We start from the raw sequence: 18925 nt of genomic DNA on the forward strand, positions 1-18925 counted from the left end.
AGAGATACTGTGCTGAACTTGAGTTCAAACCACAGCAGCTTCGCCTGAAGAGAAACCAGCGATATTCCATCTGTATGCATTTTTTTTCTTCTTCACAGATTTCAGAGATGACAGTCCTTTAGAGCTGAAAACATTTACACTTCTGAAGTTTGCTTACTCTGTCCAGCTTGAAGTGGTCGTTTGGCAATGATAAGTGATGACAAAATGACTGCTACTCATTTCTGACATTTAGACACTTTCTGTATAATTTGGATCCTGAGGCAAAACGGAGCAGTGGTTTGGTGTTTGAATAAGTGCAAAGGAAAAGTAGTCCCTTGATATCCTGCGGTAAGCTCGACCACAGAGGCTCTTGCTGCAGATGCTATCGTGTTATCATATGCTGCTTACATAATAAAATGATAGTTTGTGATAAGACCCTACTGTCTGCTGTGGAAGTATAAAACTCCAGTTACATTTTCTTCTGTTCATTTCTGTATGAAAGCATTGGGGAAAAGGGGACACTGCATTATGTACATAAGGTACAACTTCCTATAGTCCTCATGGCATAAACATCCCCAAACATATGCCCTGTCATAACAGCCACAGATGGCAGAGAGCGAACATAATCTAACCATAGAAGAAGTAAAAAACTGCCATTCCAGCTTAAAGGACACAAGCTTGAATACTTGTGATTTTTACCGACACCATCTTGGTGCCTTAAAATCAGACCTGACAAGGTCTGATTTTAGACCTGACAAGGTCTGATTTTAAGGTCTGATTTTAGACCTGACAAGGTCTGATTTTAAGGCACCAAGATGGTGTCGGTAAAAATCACAAGCTTGAATACTTGTGATTTTTACCGACACCATCTTGGTGCCTTAAAATATGACCTGACAAGGTCTGATTTTAGACCTGACAAGGTCTGATTTTAAGGTCTGATTTTAGACCTGACAAGGTCTGATTTTAAGGCACCAAGATGGTGTCGGTAAAAATCACAAGTATTCAAGCTTGTGATTTTGACCGACACCATCTTGGTGCCTTAAAATCAGACCTTGTTAGGTCTAAAATCAGACCTGACAAGTCTGATTTAGACCTGACAAGGTCTGATTTTAGACTATAGGTACAACTTCCTATAGTCCTCATGGCATAAACATCCCCAAACATATGCCCTGTCATAACAGCCACAGATGGCAGAGAGCGAACATAATCTAAACCACAGAAGAAGTAAAAAACTGCCATTCCAGCTTAAAGGACACAAGCTTGAATACTTGTGATTTTTTACCGACACCATCTTGGTGCCTTAAAATCAACCTGACAAGGTCTGATTTTAGACCTGACAAGGTCTGATTTTAAGGCACCAAGATGTGTCGGTAAAAATCACAAGCTTGAATACTTGTGATTTTACCGACACCATCTTGGTGCCCTTAAAATCAGACCTGACAAGGTCTAAAATCAGACAAGAAAAATCAAGAAAAATCAGACAAGAAAGCGAGGCATCGTGCAACCTCCTGTAGTTGTGATTTGTCAGTCACAAGCCAGAGTGTTTACTGAGGCATCACAACAAGTGAGGAGTAGACGTCCAGCAGCGTGGCATCAGGACTATCGTCCTTTGTTAACCAGCCAATTTCTGCACACGCGGTGACTGAATTAATACAAACCTTGGCACTGCTGTAGTTAATAGTTGAATTCTATAGGTGAAGATTTATTCAGGTAAAACAACAAGAACAAGAAAAGCGTTTGGAGATCAGCATGAATGTCCCCTCACATACCTACAAGCAGTCAGCAGCTAAGAGGAAGCTGAAGAAAGGTAATTCTTGAATCGCTCAACGATGAGAAATCTGCCTGTTTTGTGTCAGCCCACACCCATGATCGGCCTTTCTTGTGCCAGCTAATTGAGATCCCAGCTCTGATACAGTTTGAAGAGGAGCAGCCGCGGAGAATGTTTATCACTTTACGGGAAGACGTCCGAAATGGCAAGACTAACGCTGTCTTTTTGCAAAGGTCAAGGCACTGCCAACACCTCAAAGTATCGCCTAGTCAGTCTGTCAATTTTAATGAACACCCTGACCTTAAACAATGAAAGCTGATCACTCTGTCTCTGCATAATTTTCAAAGCAGCCTTCATATGTGCGTGGTGGAGGGGAAAGAAATGAAGGCGAGCTGTTCGCTGTTGACAATAAATCAACTCAGCAAAACAGTTCTTCAAAATTTTTCAGCCTCTCTCATCTGGTCTCTGGGGTTTTGTCCCTCAGTGGATGAGAATCTATCAAATATGACAAGGCCTGTACTCATTTGCAGGTATTCAGACATGGGTAAATTAACGCCAACAACAAAGTCATATTGTATTTCCCTCCTATCGCCATTTGAATTTGACATTTCCTATACTTGTACTTTTTGCAAAACAAGCCTATGCAGCAGTTGTTTTCTCTGAACTATGCAGTGAGTTTACTGAAGTTGTGCACACGGTGTGGTTCTGAACTACTGAGCTGGAAAGCTTCAGGATGAGCTGATGTTAATCTCTTTTTGTGCCACTGCAAAGCACAGTGAAAAAGTCAAGTTTTATGTTGTGCTCAAAGCAGATAGAAATTAAGGTTTGAGATGTTTAGCGCAAATTACATCCAGTGGACAAAGTATACTTTTAATCATTTCAGCTGACCTCACTCGTGACAACTGAGCTGTTACAAGCACTCATTTACTTCCTGGTTCAAAGTGATTTACTGAGCTGCACACCGGCTAAAAGTTTTAAAACGTGTACTTATGTAACAAATGCATAAAAATTAACATACTGCCTGGTTAGTGAAGACCTATTATGAATCTTCAGCCGGCCCATCTTGGTGTCTTGAATACAGACGCAAAGAGGGAGGGTCAACTCTTCCCCCACAGACCTTTGTACCACTAACAGAGGCATCGCCCCCTGCTGGTCATTAGAAAGACTGCAGCCTTTTCACAATAGCTTCCCTTGTCACTCCCAGAAACATTGCCACTATGCACAAAAGTCCCTGGGCTACACCTCCACCACATCACTTTGAATTCAGCTGTTTTCATTCCCGTTGTCACACGTGTATAAAAATAAGCACCTAGCCATGCAGCCAGACTTTACGAACATTTGTGAATCTAAATTTCTACAGAGCGATATCCATCCATCCATCTTCATCCGCTTTATCTGAGGCCGGGTCGTGGGGGCAGCAGCCTAAGCAGAGAGGCCCAGACCTCCCTCTCCCCAGCCACCTCCTCCAGCTTATCCGAGGGAACACCAAGGCGTTCCCAGGCCAGCCGAGAGATATAATCTCTCCAGCGTGTCCTGGGTCTGTCCCGGGGCCTCCTCCCAGTGGGACATGCCCGGAACACCTCACCGAACCACCTCAGCTGGCTCCTTTCAATGTGGAGCAGCAGCGGCTCTACTCTGAGCCCCTCCCGGATGGCCGAACTTCTCACCCTATCTCTAAGGGAGAGGCCAGCCACCCTTCGGAGGAAGCTCATTTCCGCCGCTTGTATCCGCGATCTCGTTCTTTCAGTCACTACCCACAGCTCGTGGCCATAGGTGAGGGTAGGGACGTAGATGGACCGGTAAATTGAGAGCTTCGCTTTTACACTCAGCTCCCTCTTCACCACGACGGACCGGTGCAGCGTCTGCATTACTGCAGCTGCAGCCCCAACCCGATTCATTAAATCCTGAATTGATTTTTAAATATAAATGTATTTTGCCAGAAACGCAACTATCTCAGATTAAAGCTCACAAAAATTATTTCAACAACCAGTACGGATGCAACGATACCAATTTTTTCAAACCGATACAGTACTTGCCGATACAGAGTACAAAAAACGATACTTCTACCAACACAACACAAATACAATTAATTGGAAGACAGGTTTTATTATATGCTCTGCCGATAAAAAAATAAAATCTTAATAAAAATGACCACAAAAAAATTTCAAGTGAAAAATAAGCACTTCTGTTAAATTATTGCAGAGTATCCACATTGTAATTTTACAAAATACCAATGAACTATTGGCACTGTCTCGAGCTTTCAGAATAATAAATAAACACTTCTGTTTGGAATAAAATAAATATAAATTAGGTTTGCGAATAAAATTAACTTTTAAATTATTGCAGAGTGTCCATATTGCACACAAACAAACAAAATAATTATTATTAAATAAATTATAAAATCTAAAAAATTATAAAATAAATAATAAATAAAATAATAATTGGCCCCCTAGTGGCCAATCTGAAAAACTACAACAGAAATGACAAGCCACCCTCTGATTAATGAAATAAGTTAGTATCGGTTCATGGTATCGGTTAACTTTTCCGAGTATGAGTACACACACATTTTACAGTATCGGCCCCGATACCTGATACCAGTATCAGTATCGGTACATCCCTAACAACCAGCAAACAGCTAAAACAATACATGAGAGCAGGGAAACGGATTCCACACAAAGACGTAAACACAAAGCGCGAACCCGATGCATCAGGATCTGTGAGATGTCGGCTTTCTCACCCGGCGAGTGCACGGACACGGAGCCGGTGCTTAAAGCCGACAGCTCACAGATTCTGAAGCTACAGGTTTTGTCTCTCTCCAACCAAAATTCACTGAAGCAGCAGCAAAAGAAGATCCAAACTATGCTTCACAATTGATAAACATTGTCATTAATTCCCTCTTATTTTTGCTGTTTTGCTTCCACCACAATAAAAATCACACTTCCTGCACAGCTCTCTCTCTCTCTCTCTCTCTCTCTCTCTCTCTCTATATATATATATATATATATATATATATATATATATTTCAAGAACTGTTTCCCATCTCAAATCTGTTTTCTGCATCATTCATTCGCTTATTACGCACCAGTCTATCATTGTGTTCAGTGCTGTCGACCACTGTTCTTTTTTACAAGAAATTGTAACTTTTTAAAATGATGCCAAATTGTATAATGCAGGTGTTAAGATTAGCACAAAAACTGTGTGCTGGGAGCTTCACGGCACGACTTTTTCAGCTAACGTAGGAGTAATGGGATGTTCAGTGTTTTTGTCAACACGTTCTCACTCCCACAGCGTAATATTTTAAGCTAGGTGACAAATCGTCAACATATTACGTTTTCGGCTACCCACCACGTTCCTAAATGACGACCTCGGAAAAATGAGGAAATATGAGAACCATATGGACTCAATCTACACATGTTCACTCTTTTTCTTCAAATCACTTAGAAACACGCTATTTAACATCATTAAAGTCCTGGTTAAGCTCAGGAAAAAGGTTATGGTTAGGGCTAGGGATAAGGTTAGGTTTAGGGCTGGAATACAGGGCTGGAACGTCTATTACCGCGGGAGCGTCATTGCACTGGATTTCGGCCATAACCCGCCGCGTACCACAAGAACGCCGAAGGTCTCCTTTTGCGTTCATCAGGAACGCCGCGGGACGTGACAAAACGTCGGCATGTTACGTCTCGGGAGTGAGAACGGGCTGGTTTTTGTACATCTCGGGTACCTCTGCCTACTTTTTAAAGTGTCATTTTGGCCGACAGGTTACCTTCACTTTCTAAATGGGGAGTTTAAGTTAAGATCAGGAGATTTTACATGCACCTATTCACAAACTGCATGAGGTCTTAAACTGCATTATTCCTACTTTTATAAATCGCCGATTACAGTTGAGCTCACAATTTTGAGTTGGATAGGCACAAACAATGATGAATGGTTGATTACAGCTGCTAATATCATCAGGAGTTTGTACTGCGGGGTGTCTATTAGCCATATCTATGGGTCTAATTATAACTGATAAAGGTCATTGAGTGGGAGGATTCAAACATTCAAAGAGGGAACAGTTTCTAAATGACAATTCAGAAAAAGAACACAACACAGCTGCACTTCTAAAATTGAGATGCCAGTAACACTTGTATTAAAGATAATTATTTATGTGGATAATGAGTGGGCCTGCATGTTGACTGATAAGAGTGACAAATTAATTTTATGACAGCTAGATATGTAGCTTTGAGGCTGTGATTGGACTCTGTCTGTCAAATGTTTAAAAATGATGTCACTGAAAATCCACATGCACAACTGGCGTTATCATTTGTGCTTCTAGGAGCTTTTTCTGTACGTTTGACAACGTAGTGTTGTGGATGGCCTTAATATTTTTAACTGCCTCACTTTGTCTACAATGAAAATACCTCCCGGCTCAACAATTATTATGTTATCTCTGTGGTCTGAGGTAGTTCAATCAATATCTGTGAAAATGAACAACTTTCTCCCAATAGACCTCTAAATGATAACACCATACCACCAATAAACACGCAGCGACTATCTGACTTTTGTCATTTCGTCCTCGGGGGAACAATGCTGTAGTCAGTTCTATTTCATTAGGGAAATTTTCCCACCAAACGATCAGGCGTTTGAGTCTAATTATTTTGATTTAATTGGTCTTATTCATGCCTTCAGCAAATTAACGCTGATCTGATAAAACAAAAAAAGAGGCATTCTCTTCTCTTTTTTTTGCTCGCCTATTAACATCCTGATTACAGTTGTAATGATGTTTGGTGTGAAGAAATGTTCATTATGTGAATAACTGCCTGAAATTAGCGTCGCTGAAAATGACAGTGATTATGAAATATTAGGCAAAAGTTAGATGGTGGGTGTGCGTATGTGTATCACTGGTTGCTTTGCAACGTGGAACGCAAAGGTCTAAAAGGGGGGCGTCGCTAATTTAACAAAAGGTCAGAAATAGTCATGAGAGTAAAGTGTCAAAACCCATCGTGGTGATAAGAGGAAGCTGGGAATGGTTGTAGAGGAAATATAGGATTGGGTTTGAGCCAAACAGTTGAGTTATATCAACCTCTGTTGCTTCAGTTTGACCTTTTTCTGATGGCGTGTCTCTGGTGACTCACAAAGAAGAATGTAAGCGGAGGAACTACTGTAAATCAGTGTAACACCCTTTTAAAAACACGTGCTGCTATAGGATGACTTTGCATCGACATACCGGGGACAGTGTTGGGGAGTAACGGAATACATGTACCGCCGTTACGTATTTAAAATACAAAATAAGAGTAACTGTATTCCGTTACAGTTACCGTTTAAAAAGGTGGTATTTAGAATACAGTTACTTTGTTGAAATAAATGGATTACACGGCGGTACTTCCCTGTTTCATATTGTGGCGGGTCAGGACTGTTTGGGTTTTGTTTGACAGCTACGTTCTGTTGTTCCAGGCGGCAGCGTTACGGTTGCCATGGTTACAGGGTGACGCTCTCTCTCTGCGCGTTTCCTGGGTGAGAGAGCGCCTGTTGTTGTTGTTGTGCTAAGCTAACAGGCAGAATGCTACAGGTATAGCTCTAAAGAATGTAGCATCATGGGCAGTGTAGTCCGTGCTGCAGGGAGAATGGACTGCCATACACGTTATGTGTCTGTGAGCGAGGGAGGGAGAAAAAGGAAAAGTACGAGCTGTCATCGAGCAGAAACGGGAGCTGGAAGCATGTAAATATAATAATAACCACTGCAGCCAAGAAGAGAGCCTGACGAGCCCAGTTGTAAGTAAGCTATTAAGACTCGACTGTACACCGTGTTCGTGTTTTCCTCTGAAACAATAAGTTCTGTTGGAGCAGCCTTTCAACGCCTCTCTCTGTCTCTCGCTAGCAAAGTTGACCCAGACAACAAAGTAAAGCTAGTTTTCAGCTACGAGCCGACACAGAACCCACCGTATTAGCCAGAGGCAGTGTTGCCAACTTAGCGACTTTGTCGCTATATTTAGCGAGTTTTCAGACCCCCTAGCGACTTTTTTTCTAAAAAAAGTCGCTAAAAAAAGACGTGAAAGAGCATATCGCTTTTACTCTCAACAAGCAGCGGGTGCTGTAACGCAGTCAGTTCTTCTTTTACTCTTTTACTCTTATGCTGTTTTGTGGATCACAAGGTTTAAAACTACTTATAAACACACACAGAGTAACTCCACCAGAGTGCCTATTTCAGGTCACTTTTGCCGGTCCAAGTCCGGATAAAGGAGCAGGGTTGGAATTGTGACATTGGAAAAACAATAATTGCTAAAAGAAATTTAATTTGTAGTTCTAAATAAACTCTAAATGCATTTAGGACGTTTTTTACTCACTTTATGTCTCTTCCACGATGTTATTTCTCTCTCCAACAACATAGATTACAATTACATTAGCATGACCAATTATGCAAATTAGGTGATGACGTCATTTAGCGACTTCTAGCGACTTTTAGGACAGCCAATAGCGATTTTCCTTACTGAGGAGTTGGCAACACTGGCCAGAGGTCCCTTTACTACGGTTCGGAGCCGCGGACCTTCAGTAACAGTAATAAATCACAGCAATAGTACATTCACGTAGTTGTAAACAGCATGATAATATATTAAGTAATCCAAAGTATTCAGAATACGTTACTCTCATTGAGTAACGTAACGGAATACGTTACAGAATACATTTTGGGGCATGTAATCTGTAATCTGTAATGGAATACATTTTAAAAGTAACCTTCCCAACACTGACCGGGGAACATTGGACCTGCACAGGAAAAGATGGTTTCTCCAAACCTCAGTGTTTTTGATCTCACCATTTATGTGGATACATACAAATTCCTGTGAAATTAAAAAAATATTTTCCACCTGTGGTGTGGAAAGCGTTATTGGTGGGGATCCCCTTGTGAAACTACAGGAGACCATCAGAAAGATGAAGAGGGAGAGAGAGAGATGAGTCTGCATTATCAGTCCCTGGCTACAGACTCCGCCTCTCCCACTGTGCCAAGATGGGGTCACCTGGGGTTGAAGAGTGACATCCTCTCAAATTGCATCATTTTGCTGAGCATGCTCACGGGCTATGTGATATTTCACAGGTCAGTGCCTATAATAAGGGCCTGGCTCTCTCAGAGAGACCCACCTGATGTCTGTGACCTTTTGCAATTGGACTTGGTATTTCCCTCAAAACCTCAGCAGCCTGGGCTCACCAGAACATTTCAGAAGCAATTCCTTGAAAGCTGAGCGGATCAAAGTGTTACAGCTACTGTAGGATCTACTAAAACTGAAGAAAAGACTGCCCAGCATGACGGATGAACAACTGCACGCGGTAAATAAAGGATAGTTCAAGCTGGACTGATCCAAGTATTCTGTGGGATGAATAAGGCCGTTCCAGATTAAGCCAATCAAATCTGTCAAACCTTTTTAGAGTTAGCTGCGTTTTTGTACAATAGCTTTGGTATATTTTACAAAACCTGAAAAAAGGACATTTTTATACTGTGAAAATGTTCAAGTAATAAGACAAAAATATGTTTTCTCAGCATTTTTGAGCTGTCATAACTTAAGCACACCATATAGTCATAAGAGATTTAACACATTAACACATTTAATCTCTGTTAAACTGACAAACATACCAGTTTGCATCAGCTAAACTTAATATAAGAAGCAAGAAAATCTGTGTTTCAAACATTCATATTTTTGTTTTAACGATGCCTATAGGCAATAAATGTTACACCTTTTGAATCATGTTTATTTCCCCTTAAATGCTACCACATTTGCAAGGAAAACGTGTCTCTGGGTTGAGCAGCATGGGCGGTACCCATGAAAAACTTGACAAATCGTCTCTGCCAACGCTGCTACTGACTCTTCTTGGAGCTTCTGATTGGCCATCAGGTGCCTGATCGATGCCTAGTTTGCAGCACTTGTGAGCACGGAGCCTGCTGCAGTGGTCAGCTGGTGTCTGCTCCATGCATGCCATGTTTGAATAGGACCACAGGAAACCCAAGGTGTTAACCTCAATCCTGGGATCAAAAACTTAGGTGAGATCTCGCAAAAGTCCGTCTTAATTTTTTTTTTCTCCCATGTCCCCTGCGGGGCTCCGTAATAACCAACTTTAAAATCATAGGATATATTAGAGTTTCAATAGCCAGACTTCCCCAGTGTTATTGTAGGTGATGTAACCCAATAAGCCCAATAGTAATGATAATAATCACCAATTTTAACCCTTAACAATATCCACAAGGATTAGATAAAGTTAGGAAAAGCCTTTGTATTTCTTGCTGATTGCTGTTATTTAAAGAATAAAAGTGCATCAGTTTTGTCCTGGTTGATAGGTTGTTCACATGCTGCTTGTATTCAGTGTTTTCCGTGTTAGCATGCAATCCGTGCAGCTACAAAGATCACAAATGTCCATCAAAAGCCCAGCACACACAACAGGCTATTTGTCAGACTGAACTAGTTAGACTGGTTCTTTCAAAAGCAGCTGTCAACCTGGAGCGAACGCAAGCCAGCAGTTTAGCATATCATACAATTATGGAATTTATGGGAAGAACTGGAAGCAGCCCAAAAGCCCACCGTATGATGTGTGTTATTAAAGAGGTCGTTTATTCTGCTCTTTTCTCACAATATTTAAATGTTCCTTTTTAATTACACACTCTTGGGCCTTCATATCCTGAAGCATGCATTCGTTTGCTTCCAGTCCTAACAGCTAATGGTGGATTTCATTACGAAGCTTTGCTTTTGGATGCAATGTGGAATTTCATAATTGTTATTCAAGTGCATTCGCCATCCCTCTGAGATTTGAGACGGTTCCCTTTTTGTTTTAAAATTTAATTTGTAATTATTATGATGCAGGACCCATGTTTCTGTCTCTTTTCATACAGAGGAGGAAGTGGATACTCCTCAAATGCACGACAAACAGTCCTGCGTTTGTCGGCAGCAGCGGGTAGCCTCGCAGCTTTCACTACAGCGCTTATCCGAAATGACACAAATATTTCCACGGAGGACAACATTATGACATCATTCGCCCACAGCAACACGCTGGACTGTGCTGGCGTGCTGTAGCTGGTGGCCCGGGTGCTGTAGTGAAATACACATTTTGTTTTGCGCTGCCGGCGCTCGCACAGGGGCCGGTTGTATGGTCAGTGGCGAGGCCGGCCACAGGCTCAGATCCTTTGAGATTACGGATGGGCTGCTGCCAATGCTGAGCGACGCTGCCAGGACTGCTCAATGTGTGTGCAAACAGCACCGGAGTTCATGCAGCACCCAGGAAAAGTTGATGCTCGGAGGAAAGTTTATTATTCATTTCTACCTCTTTCTTACTTAACTTGGTAAAACTTCACTTTCACACATCTGAGCTATAAGTTCCACACGATTGGCTCCGGAGCTGCTTATCAGAAAGAAGAAAGGTAGCAGATAAAGGCACCGCAGAGTCGTGAGGGATAGCTCCCGCTCACCTTCTAGGAGAGCACCTCTCCCCTCCATTTCTCATTGGAAAAGGAAACAACTTGTATTTACCCCTGCGCTGCCACAACAGGATGCACGCCGGCAAATGAGCACGCGATCAAACAAAAAGAGCGTGCTCAGACTTCTTACAGCCCTGCCTGGCTTTTATCAATTCTACTTCACCAAGTCTCCACCAGAGAAACAGCTGGTGTTCTGCTAAACACTTGTATGTGTGAGTCGTTCATCCCCGCCGAGCAACTTCTACACTGACAGAAAAGGAGGGGATGATTTAATATTGGATTCTGCATACGCAGTACATGATGAGCATATTTCCAAAGGAGTTATGGCAGATATAAATCAAAAGTTTGTTTGCAACCCTCATCCGTTATGTTGAAAAAGGAGCCGGGGATGTTCGTGCAGGCTGTGGAGTACATATTAAAATGGGGAAATATTTCTATCCTCGGCACTTATATATTCAAAAGAAAGTGCTGTCCCTTTATTTTTAGAGCATCTCAGTACATTTGCAGACAGATCATTACGCTACCTCCGACTGCCACGGGATAGATGTGTTTGTGGAAGTGATGCCTGAAAGCACACCTGACCCCCATGTCTGTGCCCCGGGTCGCTAACAATATGCCTGTGGGTGTGCAGAGCGAAAAAAAAGTGAATAAAATAGGACAAAATATGAATTTAATGTAGTTCTACTGTTTGCTGGGCTAAACAGCAGTTTTAATTTTAAGTCACTTTTTCTAGCATTTTTGTTTGCTGTTAGCATCAGTCATTAAGTATACATGCAAACATTTTATTAACCCATTAAAATTAGAAACTTCTGGGAAGATCTTTTTAAAATCTATCATATGCAACATAATGAAAGCTACTATTTTAGGACGTGTTTTGCTGTATTAATTAAAAAGTTTTCAGTATACTTATACGCGTACTTAAAGACCGCTAAGGCCGGAAGTGCGAGGCTTGTGAAATGGGACGGTCTAGCCTCCGTCGCGCTGCCCAGGTTGCCTGGCAACCATGATACTAACAGCTGGAAACGTTTCATACAGCTTTGTTTGACAGAAATGAAGGAGAAAATCTTTTGTTCATTTGTTTGTTTGTTTCTACATGAGCTTTGATCATTCTCTGATTAAGCTCAGCTATTGCAGCCCGTTCTCAATCCCGAGGCGTAACATGCCGACGTTTTGTCACGTCCCGGGGCGTTCCTGAGGAACGCGAAAGGAGACCTTCGGCGTTGTTATGGTACGCGGCGGGTTATGGCTGAAATCCAGTGCAATGACGCTCCCGCGGTAATAGACGTTCCAGCCCTGTATTCCAGCCCTAAACCTAACCTTATCCCTAGCCCTAACCATAACCTTTTTCCTGACCTTAACCAGGACTTTAATGATGTTAAATAGCGTGTTTCTAAGCGATTTGAAGAAAAAGAGCAAATATGTGTAGATTGAGTCCATTCGGTTCTCATATTTCCTCATTTTTCCGAGGTCGTCATTCAGGAACGTGGTGGGTAGCCGAAAACGTAATATGTTGACGATTTGTCACCTAGCGTAAAATGTTACGCTTTGGGAGTGAGAACGTGTTGATGTCACATGACTTTGCCGACATGTGGCCAACAGTAATGTTTTAATGTTCTTCGTTATTAAACATTTGCACATAAATAAGTGACATAATATTCAGTACTTACTTAAAGTTTACTCTTCTTGCGCCCCTCATCCGCCATTTTTTTTCGGCAAAATTATCCACACCCACCGCCGCGCTATGCATTGTGGGATATGTTGGGCCACGAAGTCTACACCGCCACGTTCTTAAAATTCAGGGAAATTAAGGACGCATTTGAGGGCCGCATTTCGAGCGGCCTTCAAATTGGGACAGCCTTCGTCGCGTCGCTGTGACGTAATCGGCCTTAAAATGCGGCCTTTAAGGCTGCAGACCCTGAATTGGGACACAGCCATAGACTACCTTTCATACCTGTGGGCAATTCAATGAATGTGTTTGGTGATTAGACTCCTCTGAGCCATCATGGCAGAACTGGATTCCAGCAATGACAGGATTTAGGACACGACACCCCAGAGTCTAGACCCTGGTGGTGGTAAAGATGAAGACTAAGGCTGAGGTGTCGGAGGTGGAGATGGGGAGTAGGTGGGTTGGATGTAAGCGAGTGTGAAAAGCAGATTTAAACCATGCAAAGCTGAGATTGATTCGCTCAATGAAGGTGTGCGAGAAGATGATTGGACTACAGTAATGACGTCAGTATTGAGACTGACCGCGCGGGAAAGCGGCAGCAAAACACTGTGAAACAAGCGAGAGCCTAAAATTAGAGAATGCATTTGAAGCACTATATTTTTGTATGTGCAGCATTTTTACTGAGATACTTGAACGAGGACGACTTTTAGCCAATCAGTAATCCAGATGTGCAGCTCAAACCTCTAAACTTCAAACATCATCTGACACTTCACACAGGGAGGTTTCCTTTCTCACAACAACAAGAAGAAGAGAAAGTGTCGTCAGTTGAATCTGATCGGCTCCATGTTGGATTTTATGGAGCTTTGAGCTTCATAGACACTGCTATGGATGCATTAATAATGCACTGAAGGTACTTACATGTTGTATGCATCCAGTCTGTCACTTAAGCTTTTAAAATCTTCAGGTTTTCTTTTGGAAGCAGAAAAAATGTTTCTTAAAACTCACATGTTTCACGAGCATTTTCACTCGTGAGTTTCGCTTCTTATAGACACGTAGCCTCACTCCTGCTTCCTGACCCCAACATGTCAGTTATCATCTCTCACAGCCCCCCAGAGACACAGTTGAACCAACCTACTGGCCACTGTGGTGTGCTGCTGCTCTCTAACAATGCAAACTGTATAACTGGTCGTCCAATTGCTGTTTTCCAGGCTCTCTCTTTCCATTAATAATGAATAGAAGTCATTTCTCGTCGTGCTTCCTCTGGCAGCATTGCAGGGTTGAAAAATACTCCCCCCCCCCTCTCCTCCTAATCCTGCATTCCGACTTTAAATCACACACAGTCGAGTTGTGAGGGAAGCTGATTTTTGGATCATCTCAGAGCAAACAGAGAAGTGCAAAAAGAGGTTGGCTAAGGTAATCTAAACCACGAGACAGAACAGGTGGATGTCAAAAGCACATTTATCCTTTGTAACCTAAAGTCCTTCTGGAGCTCATGAAAAAGTCAGCATGTCTGGGAGGAGATTTTAAAATTTTTATACTTTACTTAAAGATTTATTCTGGAAAAAGCATTCTAGAGCGCGGCGAGCGGGGAAGGGGATGAATCAAAGGTACTTCCCTTCCCGCTGCCGGGCCTGGATGGCGAACACGACCTGTAAGTGCGATACATAACTAACGTTGTCACCGAGAGTGATCTTTGAATGTCGGCACTTCTGTCCCACTCTGGATGTGCCTTTAAGGTATTTTCTCAACACTGGATTTGTTCGGCGTGTTGCAGGGCAGCGATGCGGGCAGGGCTATATTTGGTAAGGCCTGATGTCAGCGAGGATACTGTGAAGATTTTTGTTGCCATTTTTTCCTCAGCTTTTCTCCACTTTACTCTTTGTTTCCACACATCACACTCCAGCACATGCTTGTTATGTGAAATCTTTTGTTTATATACTGCAGGATCGCCGACGACTTTCGCAGCACTTTGTATTAACAGCAGCAGGAATTCTAGGGCGGTCTGCAGGCACATTTCCTGTTTGTTTCACACATGGCTTGTTTTTGTATTTTCTTTCGACATCACCCGCTAACGCAGACGCATACATAAACACACACGCACAGAACGGGCGCACGTATAAATTGGTACGGACACGAATGCAATCGTTAATCAGTTGAAGGGCAGATAGACTTTGGTGTACAGCGCTCAGTCTTTCGAGGTCCCATTATTTTTGCCACGCTTCATTGTCCTCTGCTCTCACGTGTGTTTCACTGACAACTCGCGCAGAAACACCTGCAACTACGGTATCTTCCAATCTCGACGTGGCAATTCTCCAAAGTCATTTTCAATTATGCTTCAGTGGATTTCGCATTAAGGGAGAGATAGTGCAGCCGTCGCCTTAGGTGAAAACATGGAAAGAAGCGAGCATTTGTGTCGCGCGCGACATGTTTTCAGCGTGAATGTGTGCGCGGTGTGGAAGTTTGCACAAGAGTGTAGCTCGGGGTGAGTGTATATTCCATAGATAAACTCCTTGACAACTTGTACATTATGACTCTCCTCGCTGAGATATGCTTTGCTGATGGAAGCAGTGATTAAAAACTGCTGGATGCTTGCTGCCTCTGCACAAGACATGCTGCAACACAGTCTTCATACTTTATTCTCTTTTAGAGCTCGTGTAATATCACCGTTTTTATTCACCGGGCACGTAGCAAAAATAAGAATGACTTTATTTCTTCTTCTGTGTCTTGACTTCAAACAGTGTTTGTTGATTGAATCCAGTGGAAAGTTTTACGTTGATTTCATTTATTATACAGTTCAACTTTATCCCTACAGTGTTGTGTTATTTGCAGGTAAACACCATCCTGTGCTTAAAGCACAACTTTTTTCTTCCATCTGTAAATGTGGGCTCAGATCTATATTTCAAGGTCTAACTGGGTTTCTCTATATAATCTATTTACGTGATGCAGCTTTTGGAAATATAATACTTCATCTCCTCACCCTACACTGAAATTATTTAAAATAAACAAACATTAAGTATGGTTGTATAAATGATCACAGTCTACGTAAACCTTCTTTTTTTGGACTCTGACTTTCCGTTTCGTGCCAAACCTGGTGGCAATTTGTAAAAACTAACCGGAGTATATGAGCTGAAAGAGCACCATAATTTGTAGGCATTGTCTAATTCTTATATAAGCAAAACTTGTGACAGAATCAGAATGATTTGAAAAAAAAATCTACACGCTATGATGTCAAAACATTTAAAATGCATCTATGTAAGGAGTTGCTGATGTGGATACAATTTTATATAATCAATTTCAGGGCAGCACGGTGGTGCAGTGAAACTGTGGTTAGCGCTGTTGCCTAGGGATGGGTACCGGTATCCGGTGCCATGATGGCACCGGTTCTGTCATAAACGGTAGTAATCAGACCGAAAAGCAGCGCACATTTTGGTGCTTTTTTTTCCTGAGCTGTGATACACTTTAAATTCTAGCCAATCATTTTACGTTTCCGAGGATAGTAGGCGGGCCCAGGTACGTACGTTCTTTTAGAGCAGAGCTACAGATTAAAAATGCCCAAGGCGAAGGGTCAAAAGTTTTTTAAAAGACGAGAAATGCACCGTATTTGATAGCTTGCTGCGAGGACCTCACACCGAGCACATCTACTGCGGGTGTGGTGCCTGTTATCGGACCCGGAGTTAGCAACATCCCCCAAAAACCCGAAGAGGAGAGTCCTGGCCCCTAGCCCTGCCAGTGTAGCAGAAATGATGATGATGATGATGATGCAGCAGCAGCCGTTCTTCTCTGCGTGAGTAGCTTAATGTTGTTCGTGTGTAATTTACGTTGAGTAGGCTAACCACGTTATTACATTAATGCATGTAAGGTGAACTAGCAAACACCGTCGTAGTTACATGCGGCTGTCTTCTTGTTTGATGGCAGATACTCCCTTCACTCTGGTTAAAAAGGCTAAAATGACCAAAGAAAAAGTGGAAAACAGTTAAACATGAGAGGTTTTTGGACAAAGTTTGTGTTTTTTCCATTGTTTAAGCTGCTTCCAGCCAAGAGTGATACCATATATGCCCCATAGCTGCAGAAAAGGCTAACATTGTTATCTTTTTACAAAAAAACAGCTGAACATAGAGGTTTTTGGACCAATTTTGTGTTCTCCATTCTTTAAGCACTGGTTTCGAGCACCGTTAAGCACCGGCACCGTTCCAAAAGTACCGGTTTGGCACCGGTATCGGATAAAACCTAAACGATACCCATCCCTACTGTTGCCTCACAGCAAGAAGGTCTTGGTTCAAAGCTGCCATTTGGCCGGGCTAGAGTTAGCCCATGTGAGGTCATTTCCTTGATCATTAATATGCAAATTCTCATGACCATTGATCAACAACCACTGACTAAAGCCCACTGATCAATGGCCATGAGTACCATTCACAGAGAGTTGGGGAATGGCTGCAATCACAGCATTGTAAGATGGTGACAGATGTACCCTTAGGCCCCCTCCTCGATTCAGAGATGGTCTTTCCCTTTTCACGTAAATGGCCTCCTTGACTCCGCGCTCAAACCAGCGTTCCTTCCTGTCCAGGATGTTACATCCTCATCCTTGGAAGAGTGTGCACTGGCCTGTAGGTGTAAATAGACTGGTCTTTAAGGTTGGGGAAACCTGCAGTCAGAATCAACCTTTTGGGATATATACAAATGTTTGTTTTTTGTTGACATTTTCAGAAATGTAGAAACATAATTGTATGTCTTTGGTTAAGTCAAAGTGGTGTGGAGTGGGGCAGGATAATAGAAAACATTAAATATGCACCAGCAGAAAGCCGTTACACAAGCTGCAGCTTCTGTTTCTGAAAAAGAAACAAGTGGAAATATGATAAAAACTGCAGTTCCTTAAATGGTTGCTGTTAAAAGACCCACCTTTACAGCAAAATGAAATATGTTTAGAGAACAAAAATAGCTGTAGCCTCTCTAGCTAATTACTTCTTCATAATAACGTTGAAGTGGGTGTTTTTTTATTTTATTTTTTTTAAAAAAGCTCATTCACTTTCATTTTATTAAAGCTTAGAGTTGGATCCACATGAAATAAAAACAGCAGCTCACAAACTGCAGAACTCCAACTATCGACTTCCACCTTGGTGCGTGGTAGCAACATTTCACACCTTAACCACAGTTAAAACATCAGTATAGTATCTGGAAAGAGCTGAAAAGATGTGAAACTATGTATAGATAGGTGTAACCCGGGTTAAAAAGATGCATAAATAGTAAAAGATAAGTGAAGTCTGAGAATATAAATATCAAAGAGTTCATTTATTTAAATTTTCTTGTATATTAAAAAGGTAAAAAGTTCATGTAAAATGATTAAAAACATGTTTGGCATTGTTTAAATAAGTTATCTTTCTTTTATCTGTGAATTGCTTGTGAGAACTGTAATTTCCTACGGGGATATGGTCTGTGAAGGTAACACAGGGTGGAGATGAAAAAGAGAAAAAGAGAGCGCGAGGAGCGGTGGCGCGTGAGTTACACGGAGCATCTGGAGAAGTTAGCTTGTTTTTATGTACTAGTAGTAAGTGTGTTTTGACTTTTCGGACAGATAAGTCACAGTGTCGGTAAGTTAGTGACATGACACGTAAAGTTTCAGCGTGAAGCTGCTGGACTGTGTGTTTTGTTTACTGCAGACGCATTAAGTTAAAGCGAGGCTAACCCAGCCGTTAGCTAATAAGGACTACTGTAGACTGCCGTTTCGCTAAAGTTGTGGAACTTAAAAAGCTACAGAGGATCGTTACCGAACTGGATAACGACGGACACACCCCAGATAGTCACTCAGAGTACCTCTGGCAACGTGGGAAGCTAAAACAGGTAGCTTGTGGAGATCACGGACCTTCCTCATCTTTGTGCTACTGCATTCAGAGCGGAGTGTTTCTGAAGGAGCTGAAGACAACCTGTTGCCTGAATTAATCTGGTGGGAATTGCACGTTTCACAAGGTACTGAGTTTATTTATTTATTTTTTGCTGGTTGAGTGAAGAACTTCCGGTTGGGAGGTCGTTTTGGATTTATACTGGAGCAATACAGGCCTGCAAAGTAGGGTTTATCTCTGCCGGC

The 18925-nt window shown here is 42.1% G+C and overlaps 1 protein-coding gene and 2 long non-coding RNA genes across 3 annotated transcripts in view; all 3 read left to right on the top strand.

Moving 5' to 3' along the window:
• Positions 1–18925, top strand: part of sorcs3a (sortilin related VPS10 domain containing receptor 3a) — a 299340-nt gene that overhangs the window by 119529 nt on the left and 160886 nt on the right. The window lies entirely within an intron of this gene.
• On the top strand, positions 1385–4587 carry LOC146516131 (uncharacterized). The gene is made up of 2 exons (XR_014874647.1): positions 1385–3736; positions 4376–4587. It is a non-coding gene; the product is annotated as an uncharacterized LOC146516131 (long non-coding RNA).
• Positions 9911–17739, top strand: LOC146516132 (uncharacterized). Its single transcript, XR_014874648.1, has 2 exons — positions 9911–13298; positions 13471–17739. It is a non-coding gene; the product is annotated as an uncharacterized LOC146516132 (long non-coding RNA).

The sequence above is a fragment of the Neolamprologus multifasciatus genome, chromosome 6, assembly GCF_963576455.1.
Source record: "Neolamprologus multifasciatus chromosome 6, fNeoMul1.2, whole genome shotgun sequence".
NCBI lineage: Eukaryota > Metazoa > Chordata > Actinopteri > Cichliformes > Cichlidae > Neolamprologus > Neolamprologus multifasciatus.